The 26,060-nt window shown below is 39.6% G+C and overlaps 1 pseudogene; it reads left to right on the top strand.

Annotated features, from left to right (window-relative positions):
* Positions 1 to 1,378: 1,378 nt before the first annotated feature.
* The window catches only part of LOC126071358 (guanylate-binding protein 4-like), a 26,268-nt pseudogene continuing 1,586 nt past the window's right edge, over positions 1,379 to 26,060 (top strand).

Here is a 26,060-nt window from a genome sequence, read left to right as displayed (position 1 = left end):
GTCCAAATTGAGGGTATTGGCTCCAGTGAAAGGCTTTCTCTCTCTCTCTGTCAGCTCTGCAGGAAGGTTCTTGTCCTGAATCTTCCCCTGGTTGAGGAGCTTCTCAGGGAAAGGGACCCTGTGTCCAAAGGACGCGCTGTGCTCCTGGAGCTACTTTCTTGGTCGTATGAGTTCCCCAATTGTCTGCTTCCTTCCCTTTCCTTTTATCTCTTCAGAGATAAGAGGTGGTGCAGGCCACAACCCAGGGAAACTCTCTTTACCTTGGGTCGGGTGGTGACCCAAGTAAGGGTGGTTTTACAATCCCACCCTAATCCTCTTAAACATTAAATTACAATCACAAAATTGAGGACAACCACACAATACTGGGAATCATGGCCTAACCAAGTTGATACACATTTATTTTTGGGGACACAATTCAATCCATGACACCATGGTATGCCATCATACACCCATCAAAAAAATGCGCAAAACATAAAAAACAGAGAACACCAAGTACTGACAAGAATGTGCATCAATGGTAGCTCTTGTTGCCATTAAAGCAGTAAAATAGCACAACCAATCTGGAAGACTCCAAAACCCAGCGATTCCACTAATAGGTACATACCCAAAAGAAATGAATGCACATATCCACAAAAAGACTTGTACAAGAATTTTCATAGCAGCCTTGTTCACAATAGCCAAAACTAGAAATGACCCAATTGTTCATCAACTGTCTTTTATTCACACATTGAAATTACACTCACCAATAACACCAAAATAATACACACACATGCATGCAGCAACATGGATATATCTCAAAAACACTAAAAAAAAAAAAAAAATTTAGGTTGCATTAAAAAAAAAAGACAATCACAAAAAAGTATAGTCATTTATGTAAATTTCAATAATAGTCAAAACTGTGGAGATAGAAAACAGAATGGTGATTGCCTAAGTGGGAGTGAGTTAAAGATTGACTGGAAAAGTGTTCAAAAGATCTTTGTGGGTTGATGGAAACCTGTAACTTGATCTAGGTGATGGTTATGTTTGTCAAGATTCATCAGACTGTGTTCATAAGATTTGTGCATTTTACTCTACGTGAATTATACTTCAATAACTTACTGTTATAAAAAAAGGGGAGACTTTGACGGCATCAAGTTTAGATTTTCTTGTATTTATTACATTTTATTGCAAAATTTCCTGTTGCAGTGGGAATGCTTATTTCTATTTTTGTCTGTAAGGTCCCCACTGATATTTGAAAAAACTCGACCAAAAAAAAAAGGCGGGGGAGGGTTATGACTACACATTTCATTAGTGGAAACTATGGACAGCCTTCACCTTTTGGGAGAGTTTGTGCACATGCTCAGACATTAGGCAAGTCCGGGGTTTCCAGATGACCACGATGCAGGTGTGTGCACTGTAGGGTTTCCTTCCTCTCTTCTGACAGCGGATTGCTCGCGGAAGGCAGCACTAAGGGAACCTCTGTGGCCTCAGGTAATGGACGCAGCCAGTACAGAAACGAACAAGTGGAAGGAAAAGATGAGCCAGGCTCAGCCACGGTAGACACCAGACGTTGCCGTGACTTGGATTCGAACTGAACTTGCTACAGCCAAGATGCAGAGTACTAACCGCTATACGATCACGGTGCGCCACAAGCTCCTGGCAACCTCTGTGTTTCCTTTAATATTATTGAGGTAAAAACCTTCACAGTATGTTGCTGATTTGTTCTTGGACAGATACAGGTCCTCCTGCTTTTCTCTCTTTCATGTCTTCTCTACGTTTCTCCTGCCTCATTATGCTACACAATGAAACTAATGTTCTCTGTGGCCTTTGGCTGGAGGAGAGTGGTTATTGCCTAAAAGTTTTCTGTCTTGCTAAGCTGTCCTTTTCCTACTCTTAGACAGGACAGGATTTTGTTGGAACTTTTTTTGTATTCCAGTTTGCCGGCTTCATCAGCTCCAAGTCAGGGATATGTGATATCCCGTTTCATTCCTGATACTGGTGATTTGTATCTTCTCTCTTTTCTTTGTCAAGTTTATGGATCTTTTCAGAAAACCAGTGTTTGTTCCATTGGTTTTCTCTGTTGTTTTTTTTTTTTTGCTTTTTTATGTCATTGGCTTCTGCTCTTATCTTTATTTCCTGTTGCATTTGCATTGGGTTAATTTTATTCTTCTCGTTTCTTGAGGTGGTAGCTTAAGGTTATTGACTTGAGACTTTTTTCTAATATAAGCATTTAGTGCTATGAAATTCCCTCCCAGCACCGCTTTAGCGGTTCCTCACAAATTTTGATATGTTGCATTTTTATTCAATACACTTATACCAAGTACTGGAATGGCTGGATAGTGGGATAGGTGCAAGTTTCAATTCACCAGAAGGTGCCAAACAGTTTTCTAGAAGGGAATTCTAATCAGCAGTAACTTACGCCACATCTTGGCAGGACTATTGTGTTCTCTGTCTTTTAAATGTTGCCTATGCTGGTGGGTGTGTAATGCTATTTCGTTGAGGTTTTTTGTTTGTTTGTTTCATTCTCGGTGATTTTTAAATTTTATTTGGTTGTTGTTGAGCGTATACACAGCAAAACAGGTGCAGGAGCTCTGGTGGTGCAGTGATTAAGCGTTCAGTTGCTAACCAAAGAGTTGGCAGTTCGAATCCACCAGCCATTCCTTGGAAGCCCAATGGGGCAGTTTGTACTCTGTCCTATAGGGTTCCTTTGAGTCCGAATTGACTCGATGGCAATAGTTTTTTTGTTTTTGGTATATGCAGGTGTATATATATATGTAAGTGTATGCATCCATCCATATTCATATATACAATAAAGCACATAGGTGGCACAAACACGGATACTTATTAAACACCTTGTGGGATTGGTTTATGGGGTCTGAAGGCTTAGGACCATATAGTCTTGTGGAACAACTCAGTCAATTGGCATAATATAGTACATTAAGTTTTTCTTCTACGTCCTAGTTTGGTGAGTAGCGTCTGGGGTCTTAAAAGCTTGAGAGCAGCCATCTAACATACCACTATTGTTCTCTATGCATGTGGAGCAAAAGAGAGTAAAGGAAACCAAAGCTCAGAGAAGAAACTAGTCCACAGGACTAGTAGTCTACATAAACTATGACCTCATCTACCCTGAGACCAGAGGAACTAGATGGTAGCTAGCTACCACTACTGACAGTTCTGATCAGGAGCACAACCGATGGATTCTGATAGAATGGGAGCAAAATGTGGAACAGAACTCAAGTTCTTAAAAAGTCCACACTTACTGGACTCCCATGACTATTGCCCTGAGGTACTCTTAAACCTTGAAACAAAACTGTTCCGTGAGGTCATTATCTAGTTAATAATACATTGGCTCATAAAATGAACAATATCACCTGTGCATACCATACTCCTTAAAAAATAAAAATACATCATCTGTATGAGTCCAAAAGGTCAACACTTACTCTAGAGTCCAAAAGGTCTACACTTACTCTAAAGCAAAGACGATAAGGCAAGGCGGCAGGGAAATTAGATTACTGGAAACTGAACAACCCGATGGAAATAATGAGAAAGTTGATACGCTGTGTAAAATGTAACCATTGTTACTGAACAAATCATGTAGAAATTTTTAAATGGGAACTTAATTTGCTGTATAAATTTTAACTGAGAACACAATAGAATATTATTTTTTTAAAAAAAGAGAACATAATGCTCAAGGCAGATATTTTTTACTAGTTAAGCTAAAGTATTATTTGGTTTTAAGAGGACTTCAGGGAGTGTTTTTGGTTTAAGGTTTAAAGATTATCTCAGGGCAATAGCTTCAGGGGTTCATCCACCCTCCATAGCTCTACATAAGCTAGATTCCATGAGAATTTGAAATTTTGTTCTGCATTTCCCCCCTTTTGATCAGGATTCCTCTATAGAATCCTGGATAAAAATTCAGTAATGATAACCCAACACCATCCAGGTCTTCCAGTCTCATGGCAAAGGCGGCAGTTGTTCATCATTGAGCTTTTAACTTGTGTTTCCATAACAAGTTATGATGTTGAATATACTTTCTTGTGTCTTTTGGCCATTAAGAAATCTCCTTTCATGAAGAAAGCCTAGTCAAGTATCTTACCCACTTTTAATTAGCTTGGCTCTTTATTATCAATTTCTAAAAATTCTCTATATACTCAAGATTTGAGTCATTTATTCAGGTAAGATGTTTTCCTTATTTCTAACCATAAATTTGCAAACACACATGTTATTTAAAATTTTCTGTTTTTTTCTAGGAAGAAAGAGTTCTACTAGTGTCCCTAATTTGCTACACTGTTGGGTATGATGTTGGAAATTAAAAGTTGAGGGAGGGTTGACTTTTTCTGCCCATGTAAGAAGATGCGGGAAGAGGTTGAGATACAGAAAAATAGGCTCGAACAAGAAAATTGATTTTAGGGTTTGGTAGTGAATGTCAGATTTTGTTTGGTTGTCATTTGTGTATACCTAATTTTTCTTTGCCATGTTTGTAATATGATGCAGGTGTGCTTGATTTACTTGTTAATTTTTTTAAAAATAAAATGCATATGCATGACTAAATAAAATGACTACTATACTTCAAATATTCATTAGTGGACCTCCCAGACTCATCTAACCTAGACTCACCTAAGGTTCCACAGACTGTGCATTGGGCCCATCTAATAATTAAAGGGATGGAAGGGATGGGACAATCTCAACAGTAATTGCTTTCTCTACTGTGGTGGTTTTCACATTTCCTTCACACCTAATTCTTTCTTCAAATAAGAGTAATTGAAAAAAAAAAATTTGGTTTCATGTTTGGAACCCACAGAAATTTGGGGTAGGGAAGTTCAAGTGCTACTCAACTGGGAAAACCTGGGGATTGCTTACTCATTGGCAACAGGCCAAGGGTTTCTCTTTTTGTCTGCTTTGGCAACTGGAGATGGGATTCACTAAATGCCTGTAAGAACAAAATATACCATCTTCTGTAGGGAAAGTCCTATATGAAAAATATTCTTTGCAAGGAGAATACAAAGGATATTTTTAGAGTTTAATGCAACCCAGAAATAAATATTAGCCCATAAATTCCCCAAAATTGATCGGAAGCCTATGAATTAGGAATAAATATGATCTGATTTATTCTGCTTTATCTGACTACTTGTGTAATCTATTTTCCTTTTATTGGAAAATTAATTTTTTCCTGACACTCTTGAGTAGGTTAGATGAAGGTAAACATTTAATTTTTTTTAATGCTCTGGCCTGGAGAACCAAGAAGGAAGAGTCAATAGGAAAATGAAGGTGATGATATTAGAAGGAAGTAGGTGTGTGTGTGTTTGTATGATTTTAGAAACGTAGTCTAAGAATCTTGGAACTTGATATTTATTCCTGAATTTCCTGCCTCATTCAGGCCTGGGGACTCTGGTGGTGACCTTTGTGGATGTCATCAACAGTGGTGCAGTGCTTTGTTTAGAGAATGCGGTGACAACTTGGACCTGACTTGAGAACTCGGGAGCCATGCAGAAGGCAACCAACCACTACAGCGAGCAGATAGCTCAGTGCTTGAGGCTTCCTACAGACACACTCCAGGAGCTTCTGGATGCTCACATGGCCTGTGAGAAGGAAGTCATCGCAGTCTTCATGGAGCACTGCTTCAAAGATGAAAATCACGAGTTCCAGAAGATGCTCGTGGTACTTAATCATAATATTTACCTTTTGTGACACTTCCCATTAAGGAATGAAGCCTACAGGTGCCTTTATTGTCCCCATGGCTTATTTCTAACTTGAAGAATAAAGTAGTCTGAGCTATAGGGGGCTATATTTTCCCTAAAGTTTGTACACTTTATCTAGAAATCGAGATGATCACTGAACAAGATCAATATAGATATCACCTTATGTGAATAATTCTATGGATTCAAAGCCTGCACAAAGCAGCCAAAAGTCATTCCTGAACTTGTTGCTTTTCTGAACACACTCTCTCATTCCTTAGGACCAACATTTCTCTTATCAGAGCCTCATTTCAGGCTATCCTTAAAGTTTAATGCTCTTGTATCATTGAAGATAGAGTCACTGACTGCTATAGGTGCAAAGAATCATAGAGGTTATGTATTGCCACCCCATCATTTCATGGACAAGGAAACTGAGGCCCAGGCAGGTTAGGAAAATTTTCAGAGTTGGGAGTAGATTAAGTCCCCTGATTCCTGATTCATTGCATGCCCTTGTTGTTGTTGTTAGGTGCCATTGAGTTGATTTTTACTTATGTCAACAATTCTGGTTTCTTTAAAATTTTATCTCCGCAGTTCCTTTCTTCTGATGAGTTTCCTCTACATTTCTCTTGCAGGAAATCATAGAAAATAAAAAGGAGGGTTTCTTGCTGCAGAATGAAGAGGAATCTGTAAATACTGTTGGGATAGAAGCAGCTTTCAAAGGCCCTGGTGGAAAGTATTTCAGCTGGAATTTTCTTTGTCCCTGGAGGGCACAAGTTCTACATAGAAGCAAAGAAAAAGACTGAACAAGACTATTCTCAAGTGCCTGGGAAAGGAGTAAAGGTGAGGAGCAAGGGGAGCACAAGGAAGCCTACAGAACAGAATCAAGGGGTCCCTGAAACCTGATAATGCAACACCATCTGTAAGGAAGAAGCATGGTGATATCATAAAACCTTTAACTTTCAAAGTCCATTATTTATTTACTCTTGTATATAAATGTTTGGCAATAGAAATGTTCATTTCCAAAGAAAGAATACGGAAATCAGAAATCCAGGAGAGACAGAACAGAAATTATTCATTCCCTTCATCGAACCAGGAGACAGACATTGTGCCAAGGGCTGAGGATTTACAAGTAAAATCAGAGTCTTTGCACTGAGGGTGGATCGAAAGTGAGAAAGAGTCAAATAAATAGACAACTGCATACATTGCATACAGAGCTCTCAGCTATGAAGCTGTGGTCCTGAACTGCACCAGTCATGGTAAGAAATATGAGGGTAAAAATACAACTAAAATAAATACATTGAAGACTTTTTTTTCTCATGTGACAGGCAATGATAAGCACTTTGCCTGGAGGTTTTAATTTAATCTTCCCAATAAGGTTAAGAAGCATCTACTCATACTCTCCACGTTTTACAGATGGGAGCTGGGGAGGCACAGGCAGGCTAAATACCTTGCCTAGAGTTACACAGCCAGCAAGTGTCAGGGCAGAGCAGCAGCAAGGATTATAGGCAGTGTTTCCCATTGATTGAGAAGATGGTCTAGGAAACCTTCCAGAAAAGGAAGGTGACGTAAATTTTGAAGTATTTGTACATGTTATCAAAGTTGAGATGTTACATGAAGGGAGAAGCCCTAGGTAGGTGTATAAATATGTAAAAGCACCCGAGGGTGTGTGTTTGTACAACTGTGCGTGGTTCTGACTGGCTAGAACCTAAGGCGGTGGTGGGGAGCAGCACTGGAGGGGGGATTGAAGGAAGAGAGGAAAGGGGTTAGGAGGGTCTCTGCTTACACGAAGAAGCTTGGACTTTGTAGGGGTATGCTGGAGGCTTTCAGCAGGAAGCAAAAATGACATGGGCCGACTTGCTTATGCAGCACTAATCTCCTCAGTGGAAATTTCTTTGGTCTTTCTTGGTTCCTCAGGCAAATGAGGTCCTCCAGAACTTCCTGCAGTCTCAGAGGCAAATAGAAAATTTTATTCTGCAGTCAAAGCCCTCACAAATGCAGAGAAGGCCATAGCAGGTACAGTGGCAGGGCTTAGCCCACAGTGGGTGGGGAGGTTCCTGCAATGCCCTCTGAGGAATCTGAGAGGAAGATCTTCCTGAGACAATGAGCTTCCTTTCCTTCTGTGGAACACGCACTCTGCTGAATCTGAAAATAAGGAGATTGTGGCTGTAAGTCCCCCTGGACAGGCAGGGTCTTTCTGATCATATTTTCAAACCTGCTCTTGATGTCCAAATTGATATTGGGTGAATTCAGGATTTCTCACCTCTCTTTCAAATTTTGTTTGGTCTCTGATTTCAGGCAGGTAGAGCTCAGGCCTGAACTACTATTTTCTTCCCTTTCTAAAACCTTCATGGGCCTTGGAGCAAACCAAGAAGGAGGCAGCTGAGATAGGACAGGAACTTCTAAGACAGAAACAGATGGAGCAGCAGCAGCAGCAGCAGGAGGAGGCTCAAGAGAGGAGTTTAGAGGAAAACAAGTGGCAAATGAAAGAGAAACTGGAGAAGGGAAGAGAGAACTATATTAGAGAGATACAAAGGACAATGGAGCATAAGCTGAAGGTAAGTCTGGCTGGGACCTTGGTAGTGCCTGCAGGTCATTGCCCTGGTACCCCAGGAAGGTTAGAGCAACATAATGAAAGGAAGCTTCATGGCCACCTACTGCATGACCCACTAAAAGCTGTGAATCCTTCCAGTTTTTCAAGAGGCCTTTGAGTTCTGCGGCACACTGAACCTCTGGAGAATCTAGAATAACTTTGGCCCATCCAAGTCTTTGGAGAATATAAGTAGGTTTGAACTGCTGTTTTGCATGATTCTAAACTGGTCTCACAAGGCCATATATTTCAACTAGGTGTATCTAAAATAAGTAGCAACTGGTTTCCTTTACCAAGGTCACTGCCAGTTATCAGGAACTCAAAGACCCTGAGTTAGAGCCACGCTGACCTAAAACAATTAGAAATATAGGCAACTGTTAGCGTCTAACCTCTGGTGAGGATAGCCTGCCCAGGTCACAACATAGCACAGGGGAGCTCTCTCTTTTTTCCGTCTGGAAGTATTTATAGAGTTTTCTAGATTAACTTATAGGTTCCTATTATTCTTAAGATACAGATGACCATGCCATCCCAAGTCAGACTTAGAATTACTACAATCAGACCAATGACTTCCTCCCAACTGGCATTTTTTTGGTTGGAACTTACTACAGTATTTGTTCTCATGCCTAGTTTAGTGCCCTAGCAAAACTCGAATGGTGTGGGTGAATGTTAGCAATTTTGTAAACAGTGCTTTCTCTCAATGTCCAGATCCAAGGCAGAACATATTCCTTGTTGCCAATATTCTCCTCTCATGATGTAGTAAGAGAGCACTACTAGGAGTAAAACATAGACAGTTTCACAAAGTCCTTAAATGCAAAAATGTAATTCTTTAAAAAATTTCAGATTTAAAAAATTTTACTCCCTTCCCATCTTTTGTGTTAGGACCAAGAGGATCTGCTTAATGAAGGATTTAAGAGAAATCCGAAGAGATGGTGGCAGAGATAAATTATTTGAAAAATATTGTTGATACTACTAAAAATGATAATCCCTTTATTTCACAGGCCCTTGACACATTTGCCAAAGAAATCAGTTCATCCTGTGTGCACCTGGTAAATTTTTTGGTAATGTTGTGAAAAGTTTCAGCTCACTGTTTAAAGAGAATTAGCTGCGGAGCATAAGCTGAAGGTTAAGCTGGCCAGGACCTTTGTAGGGTCTGAATTATAGAATGTGGATACATCCTCTGACCTATATTTGGTGTATTAGTTTTTCATTTCTATCCAGCAAAGTCTTAAACATAAAAAGTATCTACTAGAGGACATTGTGCCACATTAGATAGAATAAATATTGATTTTATTAGTTAATTTAAAGATGAGACAAACAGCACTTTAGCTTTGGTGTTTGCCAATTCTGGCCTGTGGGCCAAATCAGGCCTGTTATCTGATATTATAAAAAAGTTACATAAGAACACTGCCATGCTCATTTGTTTATGGTTGCTTGGGTAATTAAAACACTGTATGGTCCAAAAAGCCCTAAAATCTTTATTGCCTGGTTCTTGAGAAAAAAAGTTCGCTATCACCAATTCAAAAGATGGAATAGAGAACAAGATCAAATTTGGTACAGTAGTAAAAAAATACTTTATATAAGTTTATCAAGAATGCTACTGTAAATCACAAAAGGAATTATATAAAGTATGAATATTCAAGTCAATTTTCTCTAATTCATCTGTAAATTTAATGTGCTGTGAGGTAAAATATCAAAGAGATATTTTTATGAAGTTAGACATGCTACCTTCATGAAAGTCTAAGTTGAAGTGCTTACTGTGTTTCTAAAAATTTCCAGGATAATGCAGAAGAAGAGCGAGGAAAGACCGTATCTGCTCCGTATGAAAACCTATTGCAGAGCTGTGATAATCGGCAGTGCAGCACTGGGACTTCACAATACAGACCAATCAATAGAGCATCTTTAAAGTCTAGACAGAGAACCAAATGCCTGCAGGAACTGTTTATCTTAAAGGTTTTATTTCAGATCAGTGGAAAAGACGAACTGTTTGATAAATTATCTCAGACAATAAGGTAGTCATCTAGAAAAAACATCATGTATCTTGTAGCGAAGTAAATTCTAGAATGTCCATAGACTCAAACATGAAGATTAAAACCATAAAATTGGCAAATACCAGATAATTAAAAAAAAATCTTGGAACATGGAATTTCTATCTATGTATGACATAAACCCAGAAGACATGAAATGCGTATAAAACTGCATGAAAATACAGTAAATCCTCTTTGTCAAAATGACAAAGTCAAAGAAAACAACACTCTGGAAAGATATTTTCATCTATTATTGCAGAAAAAGAACTATTTTATTTAAGATTTATACCAGAAAGAGTTACTCAATATATATGAGTAGGTGGTTCATAGAAAATAATTAAAAGATACTCAACTTTTAATTATTAGAAAACAAAACTAAAACATAATTTTAATGTTTATATACTTTGGTTTAGCGTGTTCGCTTTTAGTAAATACACATGTACAAAATCATACACGCAAACCCAAGATGTCCATCGAGGCATTGCTTTTAACACTAAAAGATTGGAAAATATTTAATAACCTATTTACCTGGGATTTGGTAATATAAATTTTAGTACAAACATATAATGAAGTACTATGTAACCACTAAATAAATAGTGGTCCTCAATTTGTACTAATATAGAACAATCTTGAAGATAATTTTATGATGAAAAAATGAGGTACAAGAAAGTGTTCAGTGTGATCACTGTAAAAATACAATAAGGATATGCACCCATGCATACAGACACATAGAATATCTCTGGACAGATTCATGGAAACTAGTAACATTGATTCCTGGTGGGGGGAACTAGGTAGGAGCAGCGGTTGGAAGGATATTTACTTTCTGTTATATCTTTCTATCTTTTGAACTTTGTAAAATGAGCTTGTATTATCATTCAGAAACAAATAAGAAAAGAAATGTAATGTTTAATATTAATAATGATAATACAAGGCATGGCAATTAACCATTAAATGATTCCGCTGCTCAGTGTTCCCAGAAACGGCATCAGTCAGCTCCATGAGGAGCTCTAGGAATACGATCAGAGTGCTGGAAACCACAAAATTTGCATCCAGTCTTGTTTCATTTTGGTGTTGGTTTTTAAATTCCTTTATTCACTTCAAAACTAAGCCTTAATGTTTCCTGTGATCCTTCAAAATCTCAGCTAGAGTGGCCTCAACTTTCTATTTCTGAATTATAGTTTTAAGGTGTTAGAAGCAGGAATACCAAACAATAACATGCACTGGTGAAAGAAATACCAGTATCCCTAAAAAGTTCAGTGGTGGCCCCTCCTCTGTAGTCCAGGGCACACGGAAAATGTGCCATTGCAGAGCCAGCACACTGGTAGTGTTGGGGATGATAGACCCTGGCACAATGGAGGCCAGATGGTGACACTTAATTATCAGATGCCAAGTAGATACAATTATAGTAAGCAGCAGCACATTTGGAGTGGCAGCCAAGGAGGCCTGGCCAGTGGGGAATTCTGAAAGTGGGGAATAGAAGAGCGCACTGGTTGGGTAAAAGGGACGGGGAGTCAAAAATTAATGAAATCAAGGGTGGTTTATCAAAAGGTTGAGAGGCTGTTGTTGTTGTTAGGTGCCATTGAGTCAGTTCTGACTTATAGTGACTCTACTTAGAACAAAATACTGCCCCGTCTTGCACCATCCTCATGATGGTTGTTACACTGAAGCCCATTGTTGCAGCCACTGTGTTGATCCGTTTTGTTGAGGATATTCTTCTTTTTCACTGACCCTCCACTTTACCAAGCATGATGTCCTTCTCCAGGGACTGGTCCCTCCTGATAAGTCCAAAGTATGTGAGACAAAGTCTCATCATCCTTGCTTCTAAGGAGCATTTTGGCTGTACTTCTTTCAAGAGAGATTTGCTTGTTCTTTTGGCAACCCATGGTGTATTCAATATTCTTCTCCAACACCACAACTCAAAGGCGACAATTCCTCTTCAGTCTTCCTTATTCATTGTCCAGCTTTCACATGCATATAAGGCGATTGAAAACACCATGGTTTGGGTCAGGCACACCTTAGTCCTCAAAATGACATCTCTGCTCTTCAACATTTTAAAGAGATCTGTTGCAGCCAATTTGCCCAAAGCAATGCATCTTTTGATTTCTTGACTGCTGCTTCCATGGGTGTTGATTGTGGATGCAAGTAAAATGAAATCCTTGACACCTTCAATATTTCTCTGCTTGTCATGATGTTTCTTATCAGTCCAATTGTGAGGATTTTTGTTTTCTTTATGTTGAGGTGTAATCCATACTGAAGGCTGTAGTCTTTGACCTTCATCAGTAAGTGCTTCAAGTTCTCTTTGTTTTCAGCAAGCAAGGTTGTGTCATCTGCCTATTGCAGGTTGTTAATGAGACTTCCTCCAATTCTGATACCCCATTCTTCTTCATATAGTCCAGCTTCTTGAATTATTTGCTCAGCATACAGATTGAATAAACATGGCGGAAGGATACAGCCCTGATGCACACATTTCCTGATGTTAAACCACGCAGCATTCCATTGTTCTGTTGGAATGACTGCCTCTTGATCTATGTAGAGGTTCCTTATGAGCAAAATTAGGTGTTCTGGAATTCCCATTCTTCACAATGTTATACACAATTGTTTATGATCCACACAGTCTAATGCCTTTGCAAACTCAAGAAAACGCAGGTAAACATCTTTCTGGTATTCTCTGCCTTCAGCCAGGATTCATCTGACATCAGCAGTGATTCTTGTGTTCCACGTTCCTCTTCTGAATCCGGCTTGAATTTCTGGCAGTTTCCTATCGAGGTACTGCTGCAACCACTTTTGAATGATCTTCAGCAAAATTGTCCTTGTGTGTGATATTAATGATATCGTTTGATAATTTCAGCATGCGGTTGAAACACCTTTCTTTGGAAAGGCACAAATATGGATCTCTTCTTGGCATAGACGAATGAGCACTTCCAGCACTGCATCAGTTTGTTGAAACATCTCAAGTGGTATTCTATATATTCCTGGAGCTTTGTTTTTCTTTGTCTTCAGTGCAGCTTGGACTTCTTCCTGTAGTACCATCGATTCTTGATCACATGCTACCTCCTGAAATGACTGATTCTGTGTATTCCTTCCATCTTCTTTTGATGCTTCCTGCATCATTTAATATTTTCCCTGTAGAATTCTTTAATATTGCAAATTGAGGCTTGAATTTTTTCTTCAGAGCTTTCAGCTTGAGAAGTGCTGAGTGTGTTCTTCCCTTTTGGTTTTCTAACTCCAGCTCTTTGCAGATTTCACTATAATACGTCATTTTGTCTTCATGAGCCACACTTTGAAATCTTCTGTTCAGCTTTTTACTTCATTATTTCTTCCATTCACTTTAGCTACCTGTTGTTTAAGAGGAAGTTTCAGTCTCTTCTGACATCCATTTTGGTCTTTTCTTTTTTTTCCTGTCTTCTCAGTGACCTCTTGCTTTCTTCATGGATGATATTCTTTATATTATTCCATAACTTGTCTGGCCTTCAGTCATTAGTATTCAATGCACCAAATCTATTCTTGAGGTGGTTTCTAAATTCAGGTGGGATATACTCAAGGTCATACTTTGACTGTCATGGACTTGTTCTAATTTTCTTCGGCTTCAATTTGGTCTTGCTTATGAGCAATTGACGGTCTGTTCCACAGCCAGCCCCTGGCCTTGTTCTGACTGATGATATTGAGCTTTTCCATCTTCTCTTTCCACAGATGCACTCAATTTGATTCCATTTGGTGAGGTCCGTGTGCATAGTCACCATTTATGTTGGTGAAAAAGGTATTTTCATTGAAGTTGTTGGTCTTGCAAAATTCTGTCATGCGATCTCTGGCATTGTTTCTATCACCAAAGCCAAATTTTCCAACTACCACTCCTTCTTTGTTTTCCAACTTTCACATTCCAATCACCAGCAATTACCAATGCATCCTGATTGCATGTTTGATCAATTTCAGACTGCAGAAGTTTGTAAAAATCTTCAATTTCTTCACCTTTGGCCTTATTGGTTGGTGCATAAATTTGAATAATAATCTTATTAACTGGTCTTCCTTGTAGGCGTATGGATATCATCCTATCACTGACAGCATTGTACTTCAGAATAGTTCTTGAAATGTCCTTTTTTGATGAAGAAAGCAATGCCATTCCTCTTCAAGTTGTCTTTCCTGGCATAGTAGACTGTATGATTGTCAGACTCAAAATGGCCAATAGCAGCCCATTTCAGCTCGCTAATGCCTAGGATATCTATTTTTATTTGTTCCATTTCATTTTTGACTTCTTCCAATTTTTCTGGATTCATACTTCCATACATTCCGTGTTCCAATTATTAATGGATATTCGTAGCTGTTTCTTCTCATTTTGAGTCATGCCACATCAGCAAAAGAAGGTTCCGAAAGCTGTGCTCCCTCGGCCTCATTAAGGTGGACTCTACTTTGAAGGAGGCAGCTCTTCCCCAGTCGTCTTTTGAGTGGCTTCCAACCTAAGGGCTCGTCTTCTGGCGCTATATCAGATAACGTCCTGCTGCTCTTCATAAGGTTTCAATTGGCTAATATTTTTCAGGGGTAGACCACCAGGTCCTTCTTCCTGTTCTGTCTTAGTCTGGAAACTCAGCTGAAACCTGTCCACCATGAGTGACCCTGTTGGTGTTTGAATACTGGTGGCTTAGCTTCCAGCTTCACAGAAACATGCAAGCCCCCAGAGTACACCAAACTAACAGATGTGTGGGGGGCTTAGCGGTAGCCCCAGTAAAATGCTTAACCTTGACCTGAGCCAGTTTTAGACCTGGAACCCATTGCCTCGAGGAGAACCTAGATCCCCAGAAAAAAGGGAACTGCAGCTCCAGGACAAGGATAAATGGTAATGTTTCCATAGTGTAACCCCAAGGGGATGGCTGACCATTTACTCAAGTATCTGTGCAATAGGGAAATGGGAATACCCAATCCTTTCAAGGATTCTTGGAATCAGGATCCAAGTTGGCGTCGACATCCAGATACCAGAAGGACATCATAGACCTCCTGTCAAATTAGGGGCACATGAGTACCAGGTAATAAATATATTCCTGGCCCAGGTTGACCGACTGGTGTTCAGTTTTTGCTTTTCTTTATATACTAAAATTCATTTCAGGAGAGAGACTATTCGCTTTTCTGTGCCTTCCCTCAGAATATGTTTAGCCATGGAATATGCTAAATAAGCATCTGCTGTAAAAACAAAACCATGATGGATACATGAGTGTTTGCAATTGCCATAATTCCATGAACTCTCCATAGGTTAGAGATAATAACTTGGATTTTATGCACAGTATTAAGTTCTCTAGCAGGTAATTTAAAAACTAGCATAACAAAAGAACATCTCTGGTCTAGTCTCCTCCACTGTGACCTTGTCACCGTCTGTGAGGGTTTGACACATCTGCACTTTTAAACTGCTTTATCCAGCCATGTTTTCAAGCGTTTAGAAGGAAGAACAGATTTACCTTTAGAAGAGAGAAGCCACACAGTCATGAATATGTGAATAATAATGAGATTGTTTAACTAAAGGGCAAGCTATTCTAGTCAAATATTTGCTTTCAATGAGAGTTTGAAGTAAATTGACCTTGAGTAGAGATATCTTCTGTGGTAGGCTATATAACAGCTCCCCAAAGATGTCCATGTTCTAACCTCAAGAACCTGTGACTACCTTACTTGGCAAAAGGGACTTTGAAGTTGGCACTAATTTTAGGATTTTGATATAACTAGATTATCATGAATATCTGAGTGGCCCAAGTAATCACAAAAATGCTTATAATAGGGAGACATGAGGGTCAGAGTCAGAAACGACAATGTGATGAAGAAAGCAGAGAACGCAAGACTCAAAGATGCTATGCTGCTGGCTTTGAAGATGGAGGATGGAGCCATGAGCCAAGGAACCCAGGAAGCCTTTAGGAACTAGAAATGGCAAGTAAATGAATTCTCCCCTATTGCCTCCACAATGAAAGCAGTCTTGCCAACCTGTTTTTGACTTTTAATTTCCAGAACTCTAAAGAAATATATTTGAGTTATTTTACTCCACTAATTTTGTGGTAAGAAGCCTTTGTGGTGCAGTAGTAAAGCTTTCAGCTGCTAACCAAAAGATCAATGATTTTAACTCATTAGGTGCTCCACTCATTAAGAAACACTTTGTTGTTGTTGTTGTTAGGTGTCGTCGAGTCGGTTCTGACTCATAGTAACCCTAGGCACAACAGGACGAAACACTGCCCGGTCCTGCACCATCCTTACAATCGTTGTTATGCTTGAGCACATTGTTGCAGCCACTGTGTCAATCCACCTCATTGAGCGTCTTTCTCTATTCCACTGACCCTGTACTCTGCCAAGCATGATGTCCTTCTCCAGGGACTGATCTCTCCTGACAACATGTCCAAAGTATGTAAGATGCGGTCTCGCCATCCTTGCCTCTAAGGAGCATTCTGGTTGTACTTCTTCCAAGACAGATTTGTTCATTCTTTTGGCAGTCTGTGGTATATTTAATGTTCTCCGCCAACACCACGATTCAAAGGAATCAACTCTTTCTCGGTCTTCCTTATTCATTGTCCAGCTTTCACATGCATATGATGTGATTGAAAATACCATGGCTTGGGTCAGGTGCACCTTAGTCTTCAGGGTGACATCTTTGCCCTTCAACACTTTGAAGAGGCCCTTTGCAGCAGATTTGCCCAATGCAATGCGTCTTTTGATTTCTTGACTGCTGCTTCCATGGCTGTTGATTGAGGATCCAAGTAAAATGAAATCCTTGACAACTTCAATCTTTTCTCCATTTATCATGATGTTGCTGATTGGTCCAGTCGTGAGGATTTTTGTTTTCTTTATGTTGAGGTGTAATCCATACTGAAGGCTGTGGCCTTTGATCTTCATTAGTAAGTGCTTCAAGTCCTCTTTACTTTCAGCAAGGAAGGTTGGGTCATCTGTATAACTCAGGTTGTAAATGAGTCTTCCTCCAATCCTGATGCCCGTTCTTTTTCATATAGTCCAGCTTCTCGTATTATTTCTTCAGCATACAGATTGAATAGGTATGGTGAAAGAATACAACCCTGATGCACACCTTTCCTGACTTTAAACCAACCAGTATCCCCTTGTTCTGTCCGAACAACTGCTTCTTCATCTATGTAAAGGTTCCTCATGAGCACAAGTAAGTGCTCTGGAATTCCCATTCTTTGCGGTGTTATCCATTGTTTGTTATGATCCACACAGTCGAATGCCTTTGCATAGTCAGTAAAACACAGGTAAACATCCTTCTGGTATTCTCTGCTTTCAGCCAGGATCCATCTGACATCAGCAATGATATCCCTGGTTCCACGTCCTCTTCTGAAACCAGCCTGAATTTCTGGCAGTTCCCTGGTGATATACAGACCAATGAGGAGTATATGGCATCCAAGCAGCCAGAGATATAAAATGCTTCAAGAATAAAGGGATGACCATCTTTGTTAAATGTTGCTGAAACATAAAATAAGATGAGAACTGAAAATTGATCAAGTGGAGGAGGTCTTGAGAGGGGCTGATGTGAGGGATGCTTGATATCATAAATTGTAAGTTCAAACCTAGGTAAAAACAACTTAAGGATGTACGTTGCTTTAACAAAAGGAGAATTTTATTCAAGTCCTTAATCACCCTGCGTCTCCTAGTCCCTCAGTGTCAAGCAAAACCACAAATCTGGGATAAGGCACACACAACATTCAGGCTCCTGTGGCTTGGGACTACACTGTGGAGCCCAGAGGGAACCATATGAGGGGGAGTGGGGCTGTAAGCTGCAGATGTAACAACAGGAAATTCTGGGAATCTCTTGGTATTTGAGAAACATAAAATAAATATAAAGAAACATTAGGAGGTAGCAGACCCCAACCAGTATTGGCACTTTATTATCCCCACAGAAATGACAAAATGTCAAACAATTTAGTTTGAACATTTTGGATCAGTGGAACTTAATATTATCACTATGAATACCATAATAAAGGACAGGGCCAAAGATGGGAGAATCCTGGGTCCCCAGAAAACTCCAAGAAGCAGAGGTTCCCATCCCTACAAGTTTGCACAAGAGTAATAAATCAACTTCTTTTGTGTTAAGCAACTGAGATTGTAGGGTTATTCATTATAGCCTTTAACCTACGCTGATATATAGGAGTACTATTGATATTTATGACATGATATTGCATTTGTTCGCTTCAATTTTTTTTATTGGCTCCAATAACCTTTCAATTGGGATCTCTTGGGTTTTCAAGGTGGGAATTGTATCACTTTTCTTCTAATATTCTTTTCCTTGAAGACTCCCTAAAATTTGCCTTCTTTAGGAAAATCTGTATCTGTATGGTCAAATTGAATCTGAAAGAATGGACGTGCTATTAGTTTATTTTGAAATAAGCCTACTGATATGAAATCAGCTCTATTTAACTCAAATAAAATTATTTCTTTGTTTACATTTATACAAATTTTCTATATCAAGTTGGTGGAAAATAAATCCAATAAGTTGTCCAGACACAACTTAAACTAACTTGTCCAAAAACAACTCAAACTGTTTTTTAACTTTCAGTACATGAGATCTGGATTTTTTTTTTTTTTCTGTCTTCATTTATCTGAATGGCTAACTCTGAGTAGACTTGTAAAAAGTAGTTAATAGTCAATCATATGTTGTCCTATTTGTATAAAAATATTTAAATATGTGTAAAACAAAGCCAAAAAGATAGGCATAAAAATATTATGGTGCTATAATCCTTTTACCTAAGTAGTGAGATTACATGTGGCTCATTTTTCTTGTACAGGAGTTTTATATTTTAAACAATTGGTATGGGTTCATCTTGTAATCAGGAAAATCTATAAAGATACTTCTGTTTTGAAAAAGAGAATCCATTTTATTTAAAAACACATTTACTAAGTATCTTCTATATCTCAGATATTGCAACACAATTGTTCATTTGGTTGATAGAAAGCTATTTACTAAATACTAACTACTTATATATAATTATGGTTGTTATATTAAAGGCCAGTAATTTCAAGGTAGGACAAGCAGGAAAGGCTTTGAGCCACTCATTACAATGGACCCCTGGAGTGGGACGAAAAAAAAAAAAAAAAAAAAAGAGCTGGCATGACTAGAAGAGAAAAATAGTTTAGTTTGATGAACAGGTCAAGAGATTATGACAGTAGAAATTTGCACTTCAGGCAAGCAAAAATCCTACTCAAAAGGATGGGAAACAGAGTGATGAAGAATGAAGGTAGACCTTCAGCATTTGGAAGGTCTTGTATACCAATCAGGGCACTGACCTCGGAGCAGAAATCATGGTCAGGCTATAGTATCTTGTGAGTTGGCTAATGTGAAACAGTTCAGGGTGCAGCACAAGAGGTAAGGAGATCCTGTGCAGTCATTTGCATAAGAACTCATAAATGGAGGCCATAGTCACCCAATCATAAGACGTGGGATATTCAGTGGATTATAGGAATTCAGGAATGACATCAGAGTCAACTACAGCATACTGGTCTTTTGAGATGGTTTTCCACACAATGCGAGAGTATACTTTGAGACCTAGCGGTGGGACTGAGTACAAACGTGGGGGTCAACTGACCCAGCTCAAGGAAGTTCATGTTGTAGGAGGGAACACTGTGAACCTGGAGAACAGGTCTTCACAGTGAGACCACTTTATCCAATATCCTCTTTCACAGACAGGGATACTTAGACAGTAAGTAAGCCCTTTCTAGTGTAGTTGAACATCGACCAATACTTTTTGGTACAGGGACTCTATGTATTCCTTCCATCTTCCTTTGAAGCTTCCTGCATCATTCAATAGGTTGTGCATAGACTCCCTCAATATTGCAACTGGAGGTTCAGTGCTTTTCTTCTGTTCTTTCACCTTGAGAAAATTCCAAGCGTGTTTTTCCCTTTTGCTTTTCTAATTCCAGGTCTTTCCTAACTCCAGGACGTTCAACCATTTCACGAGGTAGCATATGATCAAGAACCAATGGTAATGAAGGAAGAAGTCCAAGCTGCACTGAAGGCATTGTCAAAAAACAAGGCTCTAGGAATTGACAGATTACTACTTGAGATGTTTCAACAAACAGGTACAATGCTGGAAGCACTCACTTGTCTATACCAAGAAATTTGGAAGACAGCTACTTGGATGATTGACTGGAAGAGATCCATGTTTGTGCCCATTCTAAAGAAAGGTGACCCAACAGAATACAGAAATTATCAAGCAATATCATTAATATCACACACAACTAAAATTTTGCTGAAGATAATTAAAAAATGATTGCACCAGTACATCAACAGGAAATTGCCAGAAATTCAAGCCATTAAGAAGAGGATGTGGAACAAGGGATATTGCTGCTAATGTCAGATATATCCAGGCCAAAACCAAGAATATTAGAAAGATGTTTACCTGTGTTTTATTGAGTATGCAAAGGCATTTGACTGTGTGGATCATAACAAATTATAATATTGTGAAGAATGGAAATTCTGGAAGACTAAACTGTTCTCGTGAGGAACCTGTACATAGACCAAGAGGAAGTTGTTAAAATAAAACAAGAGGATACTGCATGGTTTAACATCAGGAAAGGTGTGCATCAGGGTTGCATCCTTTCAGCATACTTATTCAATCTGTGTGCTGAGAAAATACATCCAAGAAGCTGAACTATATGAAGAAGAATGTGGCATCAGGATTGGAGGAAGACTCATCTGCCATATGCAGAAGACACAACCTTGCTTGCTGAAATCGAAGAGGACTTGGAACCCTTATTGATGAAGATCAGAGACTACAGTCTTCAATATGGATTGCACCTCAATGTAAAGAAAAATCCTCACAACTGGACCAATAAGCAACAACATGATAAACAGAGAAAATACTGTGGTTGTCAAGGATGTCATTTTACTTGGATCCACAATCAAGGCCCATGGAAGCAGCAAACAAGACATCAAACTACGTATTGCATTGGGCAAATCTGCTGCAAAAGATCTCTTTAAAGTGTTAAAGAACGAAGATGCCACTTTGAGGACTAAGGTACGTCTGACCTAAGCCATGATATTTACAATTGCCTCATACGCATATGAAAGCTGGACGCTGAATAAAGAAGACTGAAGAAAAATTGATGCCTTTGAATTATGGTGTTGGTGAAGAATGTTGACTATACCATGGATTGCAGAAGAATGAACAAATCTGTCTTGGAGGAAGTGCGGCCAGAATGCTTCTTTGAAGCAGAATGGGGAGACTTTGTCTTACGCACTTAGGGCATGTTATTAGGAAAGACGAATCCTTGAAGAAGCACATCATGCTTGGTAAAGTAGAGGGTCGCCGAAAAAGAGGAAGACCCTCAAGGAAATGGATTGACACAATGGGTGCAACAATGGTCTCAAACATGGCAATGATTGTGAGGATGGTGCAGGACCAGGCAGTGTTTTGTTCTGTTGTACACAGGGTTGCTGTGAGTAGGAACCAACTTGATGGCACCTAACAACAATAAGAATTCTAGTACGACCTCATGTTAATTAAACTGATAATATCTTCAAAGATTCTACTTCCAAACTAGGTCACATTCACAGATATGGGGGGTTAGGAATGTGACATATCTTTTGGGGGGACACAATTCCATCCATAATAATCATTATTTACTAAGTAGCTATTTCAAGTTAGGTGTCGTTTGACGTGCTAGAGATACAGTAGTGAACAAAATAGGCAGAAAGGAATATCACATGGAACATTCTAATGGAATAAGATAGGAAATAAATAAGTAAAATACATCAGTGTGATGATAAGTGGTAAGGGAGAAAAGAGGAAAGTTATAGGAATTTGGGTCAAAGGACATAGGAGGTTTGCAAATTTAATTACAGTGTCCAAGGCAGGTATGATAGACCTTTGATGTTAGAGGAAAGGCTTGAAAGAAGAGAGGGAGGGGCCATGCAGATATCTGAAGGAAGAACTTTGCAGGTAGAAGAAACAGCAAGTGCAATGTCTTGAGCTGGAAGCATATTTGGCACGGTCAAGGAGGCAGTAAAGTGCAATAAGTGATGAGATGAGAGAGAGAGAGCAGGAGCCAGATTTATTAAGCCACTATCGAGACTTTATTTTCTTTTTCAAAGAATTTTATGAAGATTTTTAAAAAATCATTGAGAAATTTTGGGCAGTGAAATTACAGGATCTGATTACATTGTAAAAATGATCACAGTGGATGCTGGAAGGGGCCAAGAGGGATAGAGGGAAAATGGAGAGATCTGTTGGAGCTTCCTACAATAATCCTGACTTTTTTTTAGAGATGATGATGGCTTGTACCAGAGAGGTAACAGGAAAAGCACTGCAAAATGATCAGATTCTGGATCTATTTTGAAGGTAGAACTGTCACTTCCTATATACATGTCATTAGATAAATAAGCACATAAACCAAAACCAAACCAAACCCAGTGCCATCGAGTTGACTCTGACTCATAGCGACCCTATAGGACAGAGTAGAACTGCCCCACAGAGTTTCCAAGGAGCACCTGGCGGATTTGAACTGCCAACCCTTTGGTTAGCGGCCGTAGCACTTAACCACTACACCACCAGGGTTTCCAAATAAGCACATAAATGTCCAATACGTATATCAAAGTTGTTACTAAAAGTGAAAAAAGTTGGAGACAGAAAAAGGAAAGCAGTAAGAGAAGAACCTGGACTCACTTTGATGAAGTTTGTCTCACATTGTTTTCTTGGATATTCAAGAAAATAAATTCCTGTTTTCTTAGCTTTAGCTTCCCTGAGAGCACAGCCTGGAATAAAGGCTTGCATGAAGGTAGTTTAGTTGGGAATATGATACCAGAGAGCAGGAATGAGGGGTAGAGTTAACCAGTGAAGGAGGGAAATCCAAGAAAAGAATGGGTTATCAATTTGGTCACTAATGTGAGAGAACTGTCTGATTTCACTGGAATTTTCTGAGGAATCTTACAAAATGCATTTCAGAGCTCTTCCCCCAAGAAGTTGAAAAAGGAAAGCATTTGTCCATCAGCTCCCACCTCTTATTAATGAAGGATGGTCCCACAGGCATTATCTTCCATTTTGTGCCAGAATGGGGGCTGAGCAGGTCCTAATGGCAGACCTATGATGAGATCAGGAGATCAGGAAAGCCCCAGGGCAGAAAGAAAATAGCATAGAGTATTGGTCTGAAGAAAAGTTCTGGCCAGAATTTGATTGTAGCTCATGAGTACATAATTATGTAGGTCAGATGTTTAGGACAGGCTTGTCTGGCTGAAACTTGTGCTCCACATGGCTTCAACTGAAGACGTTGGATGGTATTCAACTGACAGACTTATCTGAAGGATTCAGGGTAGGCCACACTCACATGTCTGTGGCTTCTTTGGAGATAGCTGGAGAACCTGGCCTATCTGGGAATGCCAACTGGAATACCTACACTAGCTGTCTCCAGCATGACGGTCTCAGGGGAACTGAACCTCTTACATGGCAACTTAGGGATCTTGTTAATCCCATTATTTTCTTTCTCTTTTTCAAAGATTTCCAAGCAATTAACAGTCAGCCAACTGCAAAATCCGTATAATTACCCCACATCCATACTGTTTAAAGTCCCACAGCATAACCCAGTGCTTCATTTTCCACCTACCCTTTATCCTGATTCACTAACATGTGGAAAATTATTTCTTACAGCTTCTGTCTTTATGGACTTTAATTTCCTTACACCACTGGGTTGTACATGAATGAGTGCCAAGACAATTACTGCTGGAGCCTCATACTGCAGAAACAGTGAAGAAATGAAGCACTGACTCAGGTGAGAAGCCACCCAATGACACCTGTACAAAGCTGCTAAAATGTTCACTACAGCAGAGGCTAGAGTAAAACATGAGAACAAGAGAATTTTGAAATCTTGTACAAGAGGTTTTCAGTACATTGGAGAGGGGTCAGCTCAGGGTATGAAATTATCTGGCTGTTCTAACTCCGGTGTTTGGGTTTTCCTATTTGTAGAAACCAAACTGAAAATGTATTGCCACTGCTTCTAGTGATGGCCTTGAACACAGTAGTGATGAATAGCCTTCCCAGTGGGTAGAGTTTCAAGCAGATTAATTGGTCATCAATTTTGTGTGAAAGAAGTGGCCTGGAGTGAGGGTATACGCAGAATTCCTGAGCAAGGACGAATGATTTGTCTGGTTAGCCAGGGCTTGGAAGGGGCATGGCTGGATGCCTTCAGTAACAAGGAAATCTGTGGATGAATCTATAGGAGTGAACAGAAACTGTTTGGATCTTTTTATCTCACATCCTGTCAATGCTCACCAGAGATTATACACTTCAGAAAGTAATTGAATCATCGAGTGACTGGAATTAATCATTCAGTGGGTTTGATTCGCCTTCTGTCATCAGCCACCCAGTTTTTGCACAGAGTAGACTTCGTGGCAGGGATGGAAACTTTGCACAGATCCATCAATCAGGGATCCCTCTGACCAATGCTAATCTCACTATATATTAAGTCTTTAACCTTAAGACAACAGAGAATGATACTGAAACTTGATGGATACCATACTTTGAGGAGACCACTAGATGGCAAAGTGATCATACCAGTGGCTTTTCACCCTGAAGGAGGTAACAATTTTTCCTTTCTGAGATTGATGTGAATTCTGGGTGTGGTTTTTCCTCTCAAGCCAGCACTTATTTAACAACTTTGTGTTTCATTTGCTGTCATGGGATTAGGATCCCATCAACTTGGATCAGTTCCAGAGTTCTCCGTAGAGAGGTACAACAATGTGAATGTGACCACAGGCTCCACTGGTCCTTCTTTATATATCATCAGGAAGCTGGCAGCCTGATAAAACAATGCAAAGATCACTTAGAGATGCAGCCAAGACACATTGCAAAGTCGGAGTATTGCCATTCAAGAAGCAGTATATACTTAGTGAACAGCTGAAATATATGAGTCTGGGAACCAAGAAGTGGAAGTAGAAGTCTCCACCCACCGCAGAAGTCTCCACCCACCCCAGTGACTCAATTGGGAATCTGTGTCCTAAAAACTTCTGTTTTTGTTGAGTTAGAAGGCTTGGTTCTCAAAATGGGGGTTAGCAGTACTTCTACCACGGTCACTGTAAGTTTCCAGTAAACATAAAACTATAGCTGCTGCCTGTTCATTTTGGGGAATTCATGCTAGTAGACCAGCAAGCCATAAAAGAGATTGCTCTACTGGCAGGGTTAAATGACTGTGATTTTCATGAGGAAATAATACATAGTGGAGTAGGTAGGAGTAGGTCTGGAACTCAAAGTACTAACTGGAATATTCTTGGTGCTCCCATGACCTGTAAACGTGCAGTGGCAGCAACCACACCCTAATGAGTTCACAGAAACAAGCTTTCCAATTCCTCAGGAATGAATATCTGTGTCTCCCCACCAGGAAAACAACCTAGACCAGTGCAATGCCAAGTATGGGCAGAGCCTAGACTGGGTGGTAGAGGAGGAAGATTTCAAATATCAGTTGTGACCATGAGATCTGTTGCAGCAGCAAGGATCACGTGTGTGTTTAAAAAAATTGTGACTTGTCACCAAATTGAAGAAGTGATGATGAGGAGAGTGAACTTAACATGGGATATCAGGGGATGAGCAGTGTAAGAGATGCCCTTAACAGATGCTGTTGGTTTCCCATCCACATCCTTAGGCACTCAACCTTCTTACACGTTCTAATGGCATCCTCGTGCAAATAGGTGAGACCCTCCATCTGAGGATCTCAACCCACGTATGGACCAGACCAGGAGTGCTGGAGGTTATGCTTCCAGGAGTAGCCCCCATCCAGTTACTGAAAAAAAGTTGGAGGAAAAGCACCTCAAATTTATCACTCCTCTGGTGGAGAGCTCAAAGG

This window comes from Elephas maximus, chromosome 3 (assembly GCF_024166365.1).
Source record: "Elephas maximus indicus isolate mEleMax1 chromosome 3, mEleMax1 primary haplotype, whole genome shotgun sequence".
In the NCBI taxonomy this organism is placed as follows: domain Eukaryota; kingdom Metazoa; phylum Chordata; class Mammalia; order Proboscidea; family Elephantidae; genus Elephas; species Elephas maximus.
This window is presented reverse-complemented; position numbering and strand designations above follow the sequence as displayed.